At 37.7% G+C, this 16,553-nt stretch overlaps 1 protein-coding gene across 1 annotated transcript in view; it reads left to right on the top strand.

Moving 5' to 3' along the window:
- The window catches only part of LOC129007786 (caspase-1-like), a 42,615-nt gene that overhangs the window by 11,541 nt on the left and 14,521 nt on the right, over window positions 1-16,553 (top strand). The gene's annotated exons all lie outside the window — the stretch shown is intronic.

Below are 16,553 nucleotides of genomic sequence, written 5' to 3'. Positions count from 1 at the left end.
CTACAGTGAACTCATTTTTGACAATGGTGAGAGGACAGTCTCTTTAATAAATGGTACTGAAAATAAACTGGATATCCATATGCAAAAGAATGAACCTAGACCCCTGCCTCCTGCCATATACAAAAATCATATCAAAATGAATCAAAGACTTAAATCAAAGACCTCAAACTATGGAACTCTTACAAAAAATAGAGAAACTCTCCAGTCCTTTGAACTAAGCAAAGATTTTTTGAGTAACACTCCAGAAGCATGAGCAACCAAACCAAAAATGGACAAATGGGATTACATTAAGTTAATTCTGCACAGCAAAGGAAACAATCAACAATGTAAAGAAAAAACCCACAGAATGGGCAAAAAATTGCAAACAATCCATCTGACAAGGGATTAAAAACCAGAATATATAAGGAGCTCAAACAATTCTACAGGAGAAAATTTTAATAATCTGATTTAAAAATGGGCAAAAGATCTAAATAGACATTTCTCAAAAGAGTACACACAAACGCCAAACAGGTATATGAAAAAATGCACATTATTATTAGAGAAATGCAAATCAAACTTACTTGTGGAAGCTAAAATTTCAAATATTTGAACTCAATGAAACAGAGAGTTGAAGAATTATTTCCAGAGGCTGGGAAGCATAGTGTGGTGTGGGGGAATTTGGGGAGTGTTAATGGGTACAGAAACAGAAAGAATAATCACATTGGGTACACATAGAATACAAATGGGCACAATGGACACTGGGGTCAATAAGAGAGAGGATGGAGGTAGAGGGTCAAGGGTTGAAAAACTAACTATTATGTACTATGCTAACAACTTGGATGAGAGGAGTAATTGTCACCAAAACCACAGCATCATGCAATATACCTAGGTCACAAACCTGCACATGTACCCCTTGATGGAAAATAAAAGTTGGAATTATATAAAAAAAACAATATCAATAGGAGATACTCTTACAATTTAATGGAATGAAGGCATTTAAACTAGCAATTATTGGGGACTTTTCGGTGTGTCTTTTTGATGAAAAAAAGTGGGAGGTAATAGGGATGAATGTAGATATTGGAGGATTTAAGATTTTGAAATTTTGGATGAAGAGTAACACATTTAGAACTAGACACCTTGACCAGAATGGAGCTTCAGTACTCCTCTCCAACTTCTTCAAATCCCCATCACAAACATACAGACATTTGCCCACAGACATTCATACAACCTACTTCTTTCAATGTCCTAGGAAGAAATAGAAATATCTTGTCAATGTCACTCAATGATGAGCATCTGTGCCCTACCTCTGGAAGCTCAAATGAAAATCGGACCTAAAAAGAGAAAGTCTGTGGACCTTTTGTGATGTAGAATCTTACACTAGAAAAACTGCAACAAACACAGCAACATAAATGACAAAAACAAAAACTATTGTCACCTGCAACCGTTTAAACTGTGCTGAGGAATCATGACAGTGTCTTCCCCTCCACATCTCCCTGTCATCTTACCCTTTGATTGGAGAGCGTTCTGACGGAATCCCTTTACTCCCTGGAATGCTTTCCTTCAACTGCTTAAGATTGCCTTCACAGTTAATTTTTACTGAAGGTGACAATTTACTTCTGCTTTTTGATATTCTCTGCACAAAGACTGATCACAGATGTAGTCTTAGGTTGTAGTAGAATATGCACAATAGTACAGAAAAGACATGCCCAGACAAAGAGTTAATAAAAGGCAAAAAAAAAAAAAAAAGGGATTGTAATGTGCTCAACTACGAAGGTTTTTAAAAGGTCAGATATTCACTTTGATTTAATAGGATAAAGATTAGAAAAGACTCATATTTGCAGGTGAAAGGGTAGTTCTTCCAATCCTCCCTAAATCTTAACATCCCTGAGTGAGTGATTTCAGCCCAAACTCATTTTCTTTGCGCCATGCAGGGACTTCATTGTGCACACCACACATCCTAGAGTTTCTTCAGGGTGTCATGTACCATCTGCCAAGTGCTTCATTGTTGATGGCTGTCTTACCTTTTCAAGAAGTCTGTGAACTACTGAGGGTCTAGAGTTAATTCAAAATTTACTTTCTCTCTCTTAAATACTTTAACAAAGGGTAGAAATATGCAGGTTCTGTTCATGGATTTTTGGTAGTAAACTGTGGGATTTGGGAAAAGTCCCTTATCACACTGCAGTGTCACTGTCATAACTATTCATCTTCTGTCCATCTCTCCTGCTGAGCTCTAAATTTTTTGAAGTCGGGTACCCGTGGTAATTTGTATCTGCATCCCTAATTTGTAATTTGTGTCTGCAACCCAGCAGCAAATGGTATTTTGAATGAAAAAAATGGTGCCAATAGCCAGTTCAGGTCTTACAGATTAAGTCTAACATTCTAAATTCAGTACTCCCTCTGATTTCCAACCACTGTTGCTCTGATGTGGAAGAAAACTGAGGACATGTTTTTACTTTTATATCAGATTTACTAAAATATTCAGAAAGTCTATTATTAAACAGATATAATTCCAAAAACCATTACAGAATGAAGAAACTCTTGGTTTCCTATGGGGAAAAAAAAATAAAAAACAAACATAAAAGAAAATTTTGCTAAAAGAAACGTAAGTTATAAAGTTATACCACCAATGGGAACATATGCAATCTTAAAAGGAAAGGCCACATGCTATTTTAAAATGTTACCCTGCTGAGGTGAAGGGGAGAAACATCTAAGAGTCAGCCTTCATAGACTTATGGCCACTTCGAGGTCAATATCAGCTGACCCTCAGAAACGGTCTAAAAGAAAAAAAGAAAAACTTTGGAAGAAGAGCAGCGTGCTCTGCAGTGACCAGAAGAAAGGCATTACTTCAGTATTTTCTGTATATTATGCTACAGCTTGATTATCCCTTGTCCAAAATTCATGCTACCTGAAGTATTTTGAAATTCAGATATTTTTGTATATTGGAATATCTACATTATACTTACTGGTTTAGCATCCTTATTCCAAAAACCTAAAATTTGAAATGGTTCAATAAGCATTTCCTTTGAATATCATGTGGGCGCTCACACAGTTTTGGATTTTAGAGCATTTCAAAATTTAAATTTTTGAATTAAAAATTCTCAATCGGTAGACCTCGAGTCCTTGACTAAAATGGACTTTCAGTACACTTTCCTCAACCTTCCCATGCTCCCGACCACACACACATACCGGCCCTCAGACATTCATACAGCTTCCTTATTTTAATGTCCTGGGAAGAGATAGAAACGTCTTGTCGAAGTAACTCTTTCAGTGCTGGGCATCTGCGCTTTATCATCTGGCTGCTCAAATGAAAGTCGAACCTGAAAGAGAAAAGAAAGTCTGGAGACCTGCTTTTCTGAAAAGATTATTAACTCATGCCGAAAAGGCTAAAACAAATCTAGCAAAGTAAGTGACGAAAACAAAAAGTACTTGTATCTACAACAAGTACAGCCACGTGCTTATCTAAGCATTGAATCACTCTCCTCAGGGCTTTTTAAATCTGTGGTTGGATCTAATGTCTATGAGGGACACAGGGAAATTAGAGTTCATTCATGTGTCTCTGCAGGGGAGGAGGAGGATGAAACTAAATGATTATTTTATTGAGGCTGTTGGTCTCAACAGATTGGATCTGGCTTCCAGGCTTGTTCACTCTCCAAAGAACTTCAAAACATTTTTGGAAGGAAGGGTGTTACTGGAAGATAAACATGTCTGGATCTGCTTTTTATGCTTCCAATTGCAATAGCCAAGCATTCAGGGAAGTAGAGTGAAAATAGCATCCACTAGAGCCCTACCTTGTGGAAAATTTCCTCCACATCACAGGAACAGGCATATTCTTGCAGATGTTCAATGAGTCTCATAATAAAAACAGAGCCCTTTGCGGGATGGCTCCAACAAACATTATCTGTTGATAAAGCTTTAAATCTCAAGATTGACTCTTGCCTGAAGAAAGAGAAGAAACTCTAGTATTTCTGCTCCAGCTGAGGCATATTTTGGAATTCATCTATTTTCCATAGACTTCATTGTATTTTTTAGTGAATACATTTGAAGTTCAGTGAGTATATTTTTACTGATACTCTAAATGGTGCTGTATATGGTGCAGGTACTAACGTCGCATAGTCCCAGAGTTACAGCCGTAAATTTAGTAGAGAGTTAGGAAAAGGCAGAATGTGGTAAAGGGAAGGAATTGGGATTTGAAAAAGAACTATCTAAATGTGCATCCCCAAAGTGGTGTTACTGACTGTGATTTAAGTTAATTGTCCATGCTGATATGTAATAGACTCAGCTATACAGGGAATGGTAACAATTTCATACACAGGAGATATCTGAGTCTACACTAGTGTCTGAGCTAACAAAGGGTATGTAATACTCAGTCTACACAATGTAATTATGTTAATAAATTCTCAATTTATGTACTTCACATAAAATTTTAGTTAAAATTTAATAACATTGACTGTAAGATATTTCCACACGAAGAGTTAACCATAAAAATCATAAAACAGAACAAAAGTAGAAATCTAGGAAAAGTCAATAAAAGGATGATAACATCATAATGGAGAATAAGAAGTTCTTATGATAAAGAAAAATATTAAATAAAACAATATTAATTTATTACATGGTAGACACAGAAGTAATGAAGATGTGAAAATTATACAAAGGGAGGCGTAAGAGAAAAGCAGTAGCAATAGCTCTGTGTATAATCACAGACACATTCTTTAATGACACGTTTCAGCCAATTATAATGGTCATAAAGTGTATATTAATAATAAAATTCTATTTAGAACCACAGCTATCTTAGTTGAAGGAAGTAGGTAAGAGATAGGGTGGAAACAGTTGTCTCTGCAAATGTTTTGTGAAATTAAGGGAGTAGATAGTTATTTTTCCTCAGGAGAGCACTATGAAATAGTTGGGATTTGCACAGCAGAATGTGGAGCTCGGCTTAATATGGGAGTTATAAATAACTAAATGGAATTTCTGACAGTCATATGGAAAGGAGGAGTAAGGAAAATGAAAGAAAAGAAAAACACAGAAATCAGCAAGATTGGTGATGAGAAGCCAGGGGCCTACAAAGTGCTATACAGAGGGCCATGAATGTCATGTGGAAGGCTGGGACCAAAGGATGTTAAAGAACAGTTCTGTCTAATGTTATAGTCTACTCTATGTACTCAGGCTGGAAATGTATTTTTTTTGTATGTTTATCTTGTCATTGTTTTTGATCATTGAAAAAAATATTGAGTTCTACATCAGGGCATGTTCAAGACAATATAGAACCAAACTTCTTCTGAAAGAAGATATCTCATTGTACAAATTATTTTAGAAAATTTAACTACTTGAGCAGAGGCAGGGCCTTTGAGCCAGAGGTGACCAAGACAATGCGAGTCCTCTCAGTAAACTGCCATACAAGGTGGATAAAAGCATTCAAGTCATTTTTATTTAAAGCTTGCTAAGAAAAGTAACTGAATTAAGTTATAAAATAAAAACATTTTAAATAATACCAGTTCTTTAATGTGTACTTCTTTCTGTCATGTGCAATATTTCACATATGTTAATTCCTTTAATCCTTAAAAAATGATATTTATATTCATATATATTAGTGAGTAATTCAAGAAAAGTACAGGGAGGAATTAGTGGAGCTAGTTTACAAAGTACTAAATGACTACATCAGTCAATAATAGCAAGATTCTTACTGCAAAGCATACATTTAGAATAATGCATATATATTCTGCTTTATATACCTGCTTCTAGGTAAAACCCACTTTAATTTAGGGGCCCAACGTGCCTTGCTTGCTGTTCTACTTTTCTGAACACTGCTTGTACTCTTCTCTTATGAATACTTGATGTTAGGCCCAATTGGTCCATTGAATGATCTCAACAGGGCGGACCTTTTCTATGTAGAGTCAGACTCTAATGTTCTACAGCAGAGATCGTCTTCCATTTCATTCTCTGTTATCGCTCACAGTTCTAAAATATTTTGCAACCAAGAGGAGTTCATTAATTACTAACTCAGTGAAAAGAAGTGCTTACTTGCTCTTTGAGGATAAAGGGAATTGTGTGTATAACTTGGAACAAAGCTTTAGTTTGTGTTCGAAAATCTTATCTAAAGTTCTGCACAGGTATCTACCTGCTAGTGGGTGGCTGTGAGTTTTTCTATTGATAACACCCACAAAGATGTTCTGTGTACAAGAAACCTGTTAGCTAATGTGGAAGAGCAGAAAGCAATAAAATCCTTCTCTATGTGCGCTTGATTAATAGCATCATCCTCAAAATCTCCCGGAGCTGGTAAATATATATTTTCAGAGGCCCGTACTGAATCTGTTACCAACACCACACCATGGTTCTCTGGAAAGACAAAATTTGGTTTGTTACTACTACCAATGGCTGAGAGGACAACGTTCTCCTCTTAGCGTCTGTTCAATCATATTTATCAATATATTTGCTCTATCATTAATTCACATGCACATACACACGTACATTCAAGTAGCATTCTTTCAACAATTCTTATTTCTTCTAACCCTCAAACTAATTTTAAAAACCACCAAACATCAAAGTCTCAGACTTGAATATAAAACAAATATCTACCAACCAGTCATACGATTCACAGACGCCACATCTTGAGTGCTGACAGTACATGTTCTTTGACACTAAAAAACAGACATAAACTGAAAATTCTTGATGAATACAGATGAGGACAGTATTTGAATGTCTGGTGTTCTCAAAGACATTAGCCTCACCAACATGGCAGGCCTGGATGATTATCACCTTGGGCTTGTCCTTCAAACTTAGGCAGTTCTTGCTATTCAACGTTTTAAAGATTTCATTGAGTTGTAATACATCTGGGACTTGCTCAGAGTATTTCTTCCCATAAATGCCTTCCCAAATACCATGAGACCAGAGGTCTTGTGCTCTGGGCGGTGAGCAAATGCCTCCAGCTCTGTAGTCATTTCCTGAAAGAGACCATACCGCTGATTTTGGACTATGTGATTAACCCTCATGGCACCTTGGAAAGCCAATAAATAAGTACTTAAGGATTTCTTAAGTAATTTCATGACAAACAATGGAGGGCCAAAAAAACTTTTAGTCTTGATTTCGAGAAAGGTGAAGGAAGGTGTTGTAGGAAGTCATTCAGGGTTATCTGGTAGAGAGAAGGTGGCATTACTGAGAAAAAAAAAAAAAACCTTCACATTTAAGTTAAACCAGACTTATGCTGAATGACTCTGATGTTTCAAGGGAATATGTAGCATCCAGCACCCTTCCATGGCAAGTTTATATTTTAGATTATCAACAGATTACAATTCTTGGTCCTACAACCAAGCTTTCTAATATTATTTAGTTACACAAAGGGCATGACCATTGTCTCTATGGTATAATAGACCTTACCAAAGCAGTGAGATTTCCTTCCTCATCCACCTTGTACCCCAGATTTTGTAGCAGCGTCATCATGCCTATGACATCAACCTCAGCTCCCACGCTTTTAGAAAGACTGTCAAACTCTTTGTTGCAGATAATGAGAGCAAGACGTGTGCGGCTTGACTTGCCCATTATTGGATAAATCTGTAGGAAATGCAGTTTGGATGAATAGTCTTATTCTCTGTAACTTAATATTCAACTGGTTAATTTATGACCGTTTTCCCTTTCTTAGTCCTATCAAAGGTATCAAATCCCATGGACTACACATTGAAAATTGGGAACGGAATTAAGTGCTACTTTGAGAGTAGGCATAGAAACTGCAAAGGCCGAGATGGCAGGTGAGCTATTGACTTCATTTTTCTTGATAGGTAGGATTTTGAAAAATGCACAAGCTTTGAAGCCAGAATGCCTGAATTCTAAAACTGATTGCTCCAATTTTTTATTGTTTTTCTTTGGGCAGAATATTTAACAACCCCATGTCTCAGCTTCTATATCTCTAAAATGGACTATTTTTAAGGTTAAAAATTATGTATTATCATGTACAAAATGCTTAGAACAGTGCCAACTCTTAGTGAACATTCAATAGCTGCCATTGTTGATGTTATTTATCCAGGAATTGGATGCAATTAGGAACTCTTTCTATAAACCTGGGATTCTAGGATACAGGATTTTTTTTTTTTTATGTAAAGGAAGCAGAAGTAAGATTCTCCTTTGAGAACAGCTCTAAGAAAAAGCCACTGCATTTCAGAATTGCCTCAAAAATATCTTTCACCCCACTCTAACCTTGTGTTCTGAGCATGGCAACTCTGTCGACTTTTCTTTCCACATCCTTTTAGCTTCATCTAGGGAGCAAAGCTTGGTGCTTCCTCCTGAGTCTGAGGATGTAGGTATAGCAGGGTTGCCCCACACTGGCACTGCCTGAGGAGCTGCAAGAGTCAAAGAACATCATGAACATTGGCATCCCTCTTTGTTCTGCTTTGTGTTTCTTACAGCCTCACCTAAGGATGAAGCCACAAAAGTGGAAATGCATTCTTAGGAAGACAATCCTGATCTTTCACCGCTGAGTAATTTCACTGCTAATGGAGTACATTTCCAGCCAGAGAATTCCAGGTGTGCAATACAGGGATCTCCTTTCATATTTCAGGATCAGTATTTTTACAAGTATTTTAGATAAAAATGTAGAAAAGGAGCTTTTCAAGGCCGTGCATGAAAAAATGCTCAGAAAACAATCAAATGTGAGATAAAATAGAATATAAATTTATTTCAAAAGATTTGAACCACAGAATAAAATTTCATGGGAAGAGGTCTTAACTAAATCTACCAAAAATCTTTAAGAAATATGTTTATCTTTTTATTTATTTACTGAATAGACATGGTAGTAAGCACTAGGAATATTTTTTTAATGAACTTTGGCCTGTCCTTCAGGATCTCTTCCTACTATGTATACATATGGAAGAAGGAGATTATTAAATATATGAACTAGAATGATAAATGCTAAAATCAAAGTGCACACTAGATGGATTTATAGCACTTAACATTGACTGCACAGACATATGAGGAAATGTTTTCACAGAGTTTATGTGAGAAAATCCTTGTGGCTTTTATTTCGTCACCAGTACAACACCATCCGACAATGTGATATAGTTGTTAAAAAACTTAATGTAATCTTTGTTTCAGGATAGAAATGAGTTTTCTAGATTTGTGGAGTATCTTTTAGAAACTATTATGTCAAGAAAATAATATTTAATTTTGAAAACAAGTTTGAGAAACTGTTATACAATTAGTTAGATAAATAAAGGCAGCATGAAGTGTGTTGACTTGGGGAAGAACTAATTGGAATGGATATATTGGAGAAAACTATAAATTAGTAATTTGATAGAAGAAATGTTTGGTTTCTTCAGAAAGAAGAATGAAAACAACATAAAAAAACTAAATAGAGGTATATGGGTTATTTTTGAGGTAATTTTTCTTAGTGAAAATGCAGTATTTGGTTATATAGTGTGTCCCATGCTATAAAACACTTAAGAAAACGTTCATGAGTTAATCAACCTTAATAAATTCAATAGAGTAAAACCTGAACTTGATAGAAAAATTTACACTTCTTGCCTCTAAATTGCTTTTAAATATAAGTTTCTTTTATTTTAAGAGGGCCCTTGATGAATAGGGATTTTTAATGAAATAGAAGAAGAAATAGAGAGACTGTTCCAAATTTGAGAGAAGAATGCATAAAACTTGGCGGTGGCTTGAATATTGGATGTGAGTGAGAGGAAAGGGGCCAAGATGTGTTTCAAGTTCCTTGTTTGAACAACTGGTGATGGTGACATCAACAACCAAGTTTCACAAAACTGGAAGAGAAGCAGGTTGGGGAAGAATGGCATGTTCAGCTCTGATATTGTTTAGATAAAGGTGTCTCTGGAAGATGTGAGGGAATATTTCAGTAGGCTTAAATGATGAAGTTTGGTACTTATTTGGGTAATCAGGATTTGAGATACTGATTCCAAATGTTAATGTAAACATAGATAGTGAAGCTGTTTTGACAGTTGCTACAAAAGCAGAATAGATTACAAAAAGAAAATTATATGATCACTCTATGGGAATTCTTCATAGCCCCTTTAACTGTGCTTCATCCTACAACATTAATGTCATGGGAAGCCAAGGTTCAAAGAATGCTCTTTCTTTAAAAACTGCATTAATTAGGAAGGAAGTACTACTTGAGAATCTTGTGTAGTAAGGTGATTTCCAGATGTTGGACCTAGAGAAAGAAGAAGGACTTGAAATAGTCACTTATCTTCTCTGGAAAACTTTACCTTAATGCTTACAACACTCCCCACTAAAGATTCCTCCCACAACTCTGACTGAAAGACATTAAATAATGTTCAAAATGTTCTTTAATTTAGAGAGTGGTGGGGGTATAAAATGAAAGAGACATTGTCAGGAAAATATGACATTTATTACACATAGATGAAAACATAAACTTCTCCCATGTCTGCTTAGACAGGCGTAAGCTTCCTCTAACCCTTAGAAAACAAAACAAAACAAAACAAAAGGCTTTTACTTTGAAAGAACATCTGCCTCTGAAGTGGCTTTGGAAAGTACCACAGAGACCAGTAACTAGGAGTCCACCAGAACTCTCATCCTCACCATGTGGTAGGTCCAAGGGATCACAAGAATGGGCCGGCTCATTTCCTGTGCACTCTATCAGGTCGTAAGGTGGCCACAAATGGAGGCAGTCCAGGGCTCACAGCATGATCCACAGCCTGACAACAGGCAAGTGGGTGATCTTACCCAAAAGAAAATGCAAGGAGGCAACAGGAGGAAAAAGCAAACTTGAAATCCTTACTTTTCTATAATCATTCAATGTATTCTCTGAGTATATCGCCACTTTTGAAATATAATTTATTCTTCTTGGAGGGCAATATTTTGGAGAGAAGTTATAAAACGTATTTAATTACAGACCTTAAAGCTTCATGACAGACAACGACATAAGTGCCTGGGTACAGCCTAGACTCAAAAATACTAAATCAATCAATAAATATTGTGCCTCGCCTGGAACAGTGGAACATATAGTGTGAAGCTTTTTAGATAGTTCTCATGACCTTCAGGAAATTAGCTACCATGTACTCACAACAGGAAATGAGCTTTAATCAGAAGAGGGCCACTGAGGATGAAGGAACAGAAACGAAGGAGAGTCAAGGGACATGCAATAGGGCCCCTGATACAGAAATGTTGCCCGAAGCCAGAGATAAGAAAGTTTTCTGCAACTTAACATGGCTAGTAAAGACATCACATGGTAGTCAAAATGACAGGCCCTAGGTGAACTTGAGTGTGAGTCACTGACCCTTACCTGCTGAGAGTCCCAGCGTCGCTGCCAGGTACCTGTCTTCTTCACAAATGTATGTGATGCAAATTTGGCATGCCGGAGCCCCTTTCTGAACAGCAGAGTCAAGCAAAGCTCGGGCCTTATTCATAACTGTAACATTTTCCCATTTTACTCTCTCTATCTCTTCCTTGTTCAGCACGCTTGTCTCGAATAATTCACCCAGTAAGCCATTTATCGTACCTTCACCCACTGAACGGATAAACAGCTTTCTCTTCCCCTTCAGGACCTTGTCTGTTAGGAGCACAAGGATTTCTCACATCATGAAAACAGCCTCTCATATTCCTCCCATGTCATCACCAGAAGGCAACCTCATTTAGATTTCATCAGTGAAATGTTCCCCTCCTCACAGTTGGGTAATCCGTCTTCTCACTGTATCGCTGTCCTACTTGTTTCCCTCAATAGTCTCCATACATGTGCATGGAGTGGCCTGAAGATTGAGTTTACCATTTCCACATCAGTCCCTGGAAAGCAGAAATCATCCTCTTGTATCACATGTTTATTTTACTCTGATTAATAAAGTAATGAAACAGAAATAGCCCATTTAATTTAGGAACCATTGCTGCTAGTATTCCTCCTGTGCCAATTCTGTACCCTCTGTCACACTTACGACACATAAGTAAGAGTTTAATTATGATTGAAAAATGACAGCAGGCTACTTCCAATGCCACAGTTCTTTTCTGGGCTTGCCTTTCCTTCCTAAAGGCTGTAAGCATCTTCTAGTTTCTAGTCTCCTCACTCTCCACCCTCTCCCTCACTTCTGCTCAGGTAAACTTCCACAGATACTAATTATGGCTTCCAGAAGAGCCAGCGCCTTCCACAACTCTTTCTTCCCAGGGACCTGTTCTTGGAACAGTAAAGAACTCACTGGCCATGGCTTTTCTCTCCTCCCTTCTTGTGTGGGCTGAAACTGAAAGCATGCTTCACCTTTCTTTTTACCTTCCCTGTACACCTTTTCGGCAGGGCGTGTACACATATTGGGAAACAATCACTGCACATGCATATGCATGTCTTTTTTTTTTTTTTTTTTCCAGCAGAGAAAGAATCAGATTCCTGAACTGTAGACTGCATCAGAGAGTGTATCTTTGGGAAATTTCCTTCACCAGCCCTTGGAACAGGTCAAGGTAGGAGGGGAATGGGGCTTGGAGAATAAGACAAGAATGAGAACGTATGTGTACAATTAAACTCACACAGTGAAGAGTTTCTCATTCATTAGAAAATTTGATGGAGAAAAGTAACACAACCTTTAGAGAATTTGATGGTGTATGCTCACGAGGTGATCTCCTGAGCCCTGGATTGCAAAAATCCTGGAAAAAATAGTACCCCGGGTGGGTAGCACAGTCCTTCACTGCCTCCCTTGCCTGAAGGAAGGAAGTCCCTTTGTCCCATGTAGCTCGTGGGTGAACTGCCGCCCACACTGCTTCTCCTTGCTTTCTGTAGGTTGCACTAACTGCCTAGATAGTCCCAGTGAGAGGATTTGGGTACCTCAGTTTGAAATGCAAAAATCACTCACCTTGTGTGTTTTTCTCTGCTGGAGCTGCAGACCAGAACTGTTTCTACTCGGCCATCCCTTGCCTTTTTCTTTCTCCTTTTACTTACTGTTCTTCTGCGCATATCTCTTTTGTATAATCACACATTAATTCTACTACAGCCTGAGCCTCCTTCTACAATCAGCTTTCATTCAGGGGATATCAAAAAGCAAAGGTGAACTTTCACCCTTGGTAAAAATTAAATGTTATGACCCTCTTAGGTAGTAAAAGGAAAGCATGCCAGGGAGTAGAGAAGAGGGTTCTTTCAGCACTATCTCCAATAAAAGGTTAAGACCATAAGGAGACAGAGAGGGGAAGACATCATGAGGATTCATCAACACAGTTTAAGCAGGAAATATGAACTATTTGGTTAATTCTTATGAGGAAATGAAAGAAGACTTGTTAGATTAAACTCCTTCAGTTATTGTGGTTCTTTGTGATCAGAGAAAGAAAAACTGAGAGATCAGGAAGAGAAGAGACAGATGGATAGAGTAAGTAGGAAGGCCACAGGCAACAAGGAAAAGAAACAGGCTGAGGTGTCATCCCACAGGACAATGTTTTGTCATTTTCTTTTTTTTTTTTCCTCCCACAGGAAGAAACTAAGTTCCAGTACTTGGATGCCAATTTGCTGATGACAAGGCACTTCCTTACAATGAGCCTGGAATTCTAAGCAGCAGTTTCACAATCTGTAATTGCACGTTTCTGCCCTCTACAATAAAGAAATACACAGTTTCCTTTCACTTCTTAGTCTGAGGCTCTTTTCAATGCTGTAGGAAAGAACACAGGCTGTTACCTATTGCAGGTGATTCCTTTTCTGACTAGGAACTTGGGAGTAGGATCTTAGAAAACACTCGATTTATTGATGTGTAATAAACACAAGAAAGGAGGTGAGCCATTAGCATGCATGCTGAATTCTTTTTCTTACTGATTGTGCATAGTTTGAATCACAGGACCTGGTGTTAGAGATACTGAAGGAGATCATAGTTTTCCAGAGGTCTTCGAGCCAGAAAGAAGTTAATTCCTTTCTTTCAGCTTCTGGTAATCAAAGGGAAAGTAAAGAAAGGTAGAGGAAGTTATTTGTGTGAGACAAGTCTAGAAGTTGCAAAATGCACTCTGGAATCTTTCTCTTGATTCCAAATTAATTGCCCAGATCATAAACATTCCTCCCAGAATCAGACCTGAGAGCCTCTGAATTGTTAACCTCTTTGCCATCTCTTATTGTAAATCATATCCTTGGTCTGTTTAAAGTGATTCCATTTTTCCCCCTTTCTCTGGTCGAGGTACTGACTACTTTAATGCAATATTTCATAGGTAACTATCACATTTGTGTTGTTGTTGCTGTTGTTGTTTTTAAGTGGTCTCCCTCTCTCCAGGACTTAACTCTCCAATCCATTCTGCCCACAACTTTCAGGTCTCCTGTCTTATATAACGAAGCTGAAAAAGCCTAAGGAATAGAGTCACGAGTTACTTAGGCAGCTAATATTCCAGCAGGTCATAACGCTTCTTTGGCTTCATTCTCCTCATAGCAAAAGGGAGAAATTGGACTAGGTCAGTGGATTCTAAACCTTATAACATATCACAGTAATCTGTAATCATATTAAAAAAGTCTGATGACTACCCCCTTCCTCACCCTGAATAGCTCAGTCTTAAATATCCTGCAGGCATTTATTGCCTTTTGAAGATCTGCAGATAATTCTTATGGAACTGACCTGGCATAGGTTTGTCTATAGATTAGTGTTATCAGTAAAGTTGACCAGTTATTTAACTCTCTCTGCTTATCTGCTAGTGATCCATTAATGTAATTAACTTTGCTCATGGACATACAGTGGCTCCTTATTGCCTTTTTTTAAAAAAATCTGAACTTTCCGACAAGTTTTTCTACCTTCTGAAACCTGTGTATTCATTTTCTCCATTAATCCCTATAAAGCATGATTTCAGCTTCATAACAAAAATTACTGTATTTACTTCACTCATATTTCTTTGTTGTTGAGTTTCTTTATTACTTTGATTCTCTCTATAGACCAATTCTATCAGGGTTTTATGTCTCACCTCACAACATTTAACTTAATCTCCAGAATCAAGGGATCATTAGATAATAGATGGGAAAAATTGAAAACCACTAGTCAAAAACAAGTCATGATCTGGTAGTTATAAACAACTAAGTGTAGTCAGCTATTGTTACCTTAAACTCCTGAGGAATTGTATCCTATAATGTGTTTAAGCATTACATCACTTTACCGGGAACCTAAACTGTGGTCCTGATGAGTTTTTTCCTCTAATTGATTCCTTCCATTTTTATTGCCACTGCAGATTTCATTCAGTGATTATTATAACAAAAAATAATCCGTAATAACCATTTCTTTAAAAAATACTTACCATATGATAGCTATTTAATGTACTCTCTCTTGTTTAATATTTAAAACCAATCAATACATTTGTGCTATTATTGCCATATTATAGTTGAAGGGGATACTTAGAGAATGCCTTCAAAATATGCTTTAGGTCAAAAGTCTGTTCAGAGGAGTGATCTCAGGTTGGCGTGACTCTCAAACTATGCCATTACTCTACCTTTCTGCAAACATCTTCAAATACTTGCCCTGACTCTGGTCACTCCTACTTCAGTCCTGGCTTTACATTTATATTCCTTCTAAGCCCAGCTCTCCCAGTTTTGTGGTTACACCAGACATTGAAGCCTTTGTGCTTCTTCCCATACTGCTCTCTGCCAGGAGACCAACCCACAGTTGATCAGTGGACAAATTCCTACTAGTCCTTCTGGTTTCAGTGCCCAGCCCTCTCTTCTCTGGAGAGCTATCTTCTTCCACCTACAACACACTTTACCTATGCTTTTATTATCTGCTCATTATTTACATTCTTATAAAATGTTTTATTTTACTTATTTGCATATCTATCCACTTGACTGCAAGCTTTAAAGTGTACAAACATGTTTCCAAAGTGGTACCCCTAATACTAGCAGAATAAGTTTTAAGAAATGATGATCATTAGATATTCCTGAACGGGGCTGGGTGCTGTGGTTCACGCCTGTAAACCCAGCACTTTGGAAGGGCGAAGTGGGTGGATCACCTGAGGTCACTCATTCAAGACTAGCCTGGCCAACAAGGTGAAACTCTGTCTCTACTAAAAATATAAAAAAATTGGCTGGGCATGGTAGCACATGCCTGTAATCCCAGCTACTTGAGAGGCTGAGCCAGGAGAATTCCTTGAAACCGGGAGGCGGAGGTTGCAGTGAGCCGAGATTGCGCCATTGCACCACAGCCTGGGCAGCAAGAGTGAAACTCTGACTATATATATATATATATATATATATATATATATTCCTGAATAGATAGGGGAATGAACATGCCTTCCCTCTGCTTGAAACTTCCAATGTGCATATCATCTGTTAAGTGAAATCAAACTTCCCTGGTTTGCTATTAAGAATTTGTTACTGTTCAATGGGTTCACCTTGCCCACTGCTTAGACAGAGCTGATTTATCAGGGTAGGGGAATTGCAATCAGGAAACAGTAATTGACTCACAGCCGGCTGTGTGGGTGATCAGAGTTTTGTTATTACTTAAATCAGTCTCCCTGAGCATTCAGAAATCAGAATGTTTAAAGATAATTTGGCAGGTAAGGGCTTGGGAAGTAGGGAGCGCTGATTAGTTAGGTGGGAGATGGAATCATAGGGTGTCAAAGTGAGGTTTTCTTGCTGTCTTCTCTTCCTGGGTGCGATGGCAGCCTGGTTGAGTTAGATTATGGGTCGGGTGGTG

This window comes from Pongo pygmaeus, chromosome 9 (assembly GCF_028885625.2).
Source record: "Pongo pygmaeus isolate AG05252 chromosome 9, NHGRI_mPonPyg2-v2.0_pri, whole genome shotgun sequence".
NCBI classification, from domain to species: domain Eukaryota; kingdom Metazoa; phylum Chordata; class Mammalia; order Primates; family Hominidae; genus Pongo; species Pongo pygmaeus.
The sequence above is the reverse complement of the archived record's forward strand: the minus strand, read 5'-3'. Positions and strand labels throughout refer to the sequence as shown.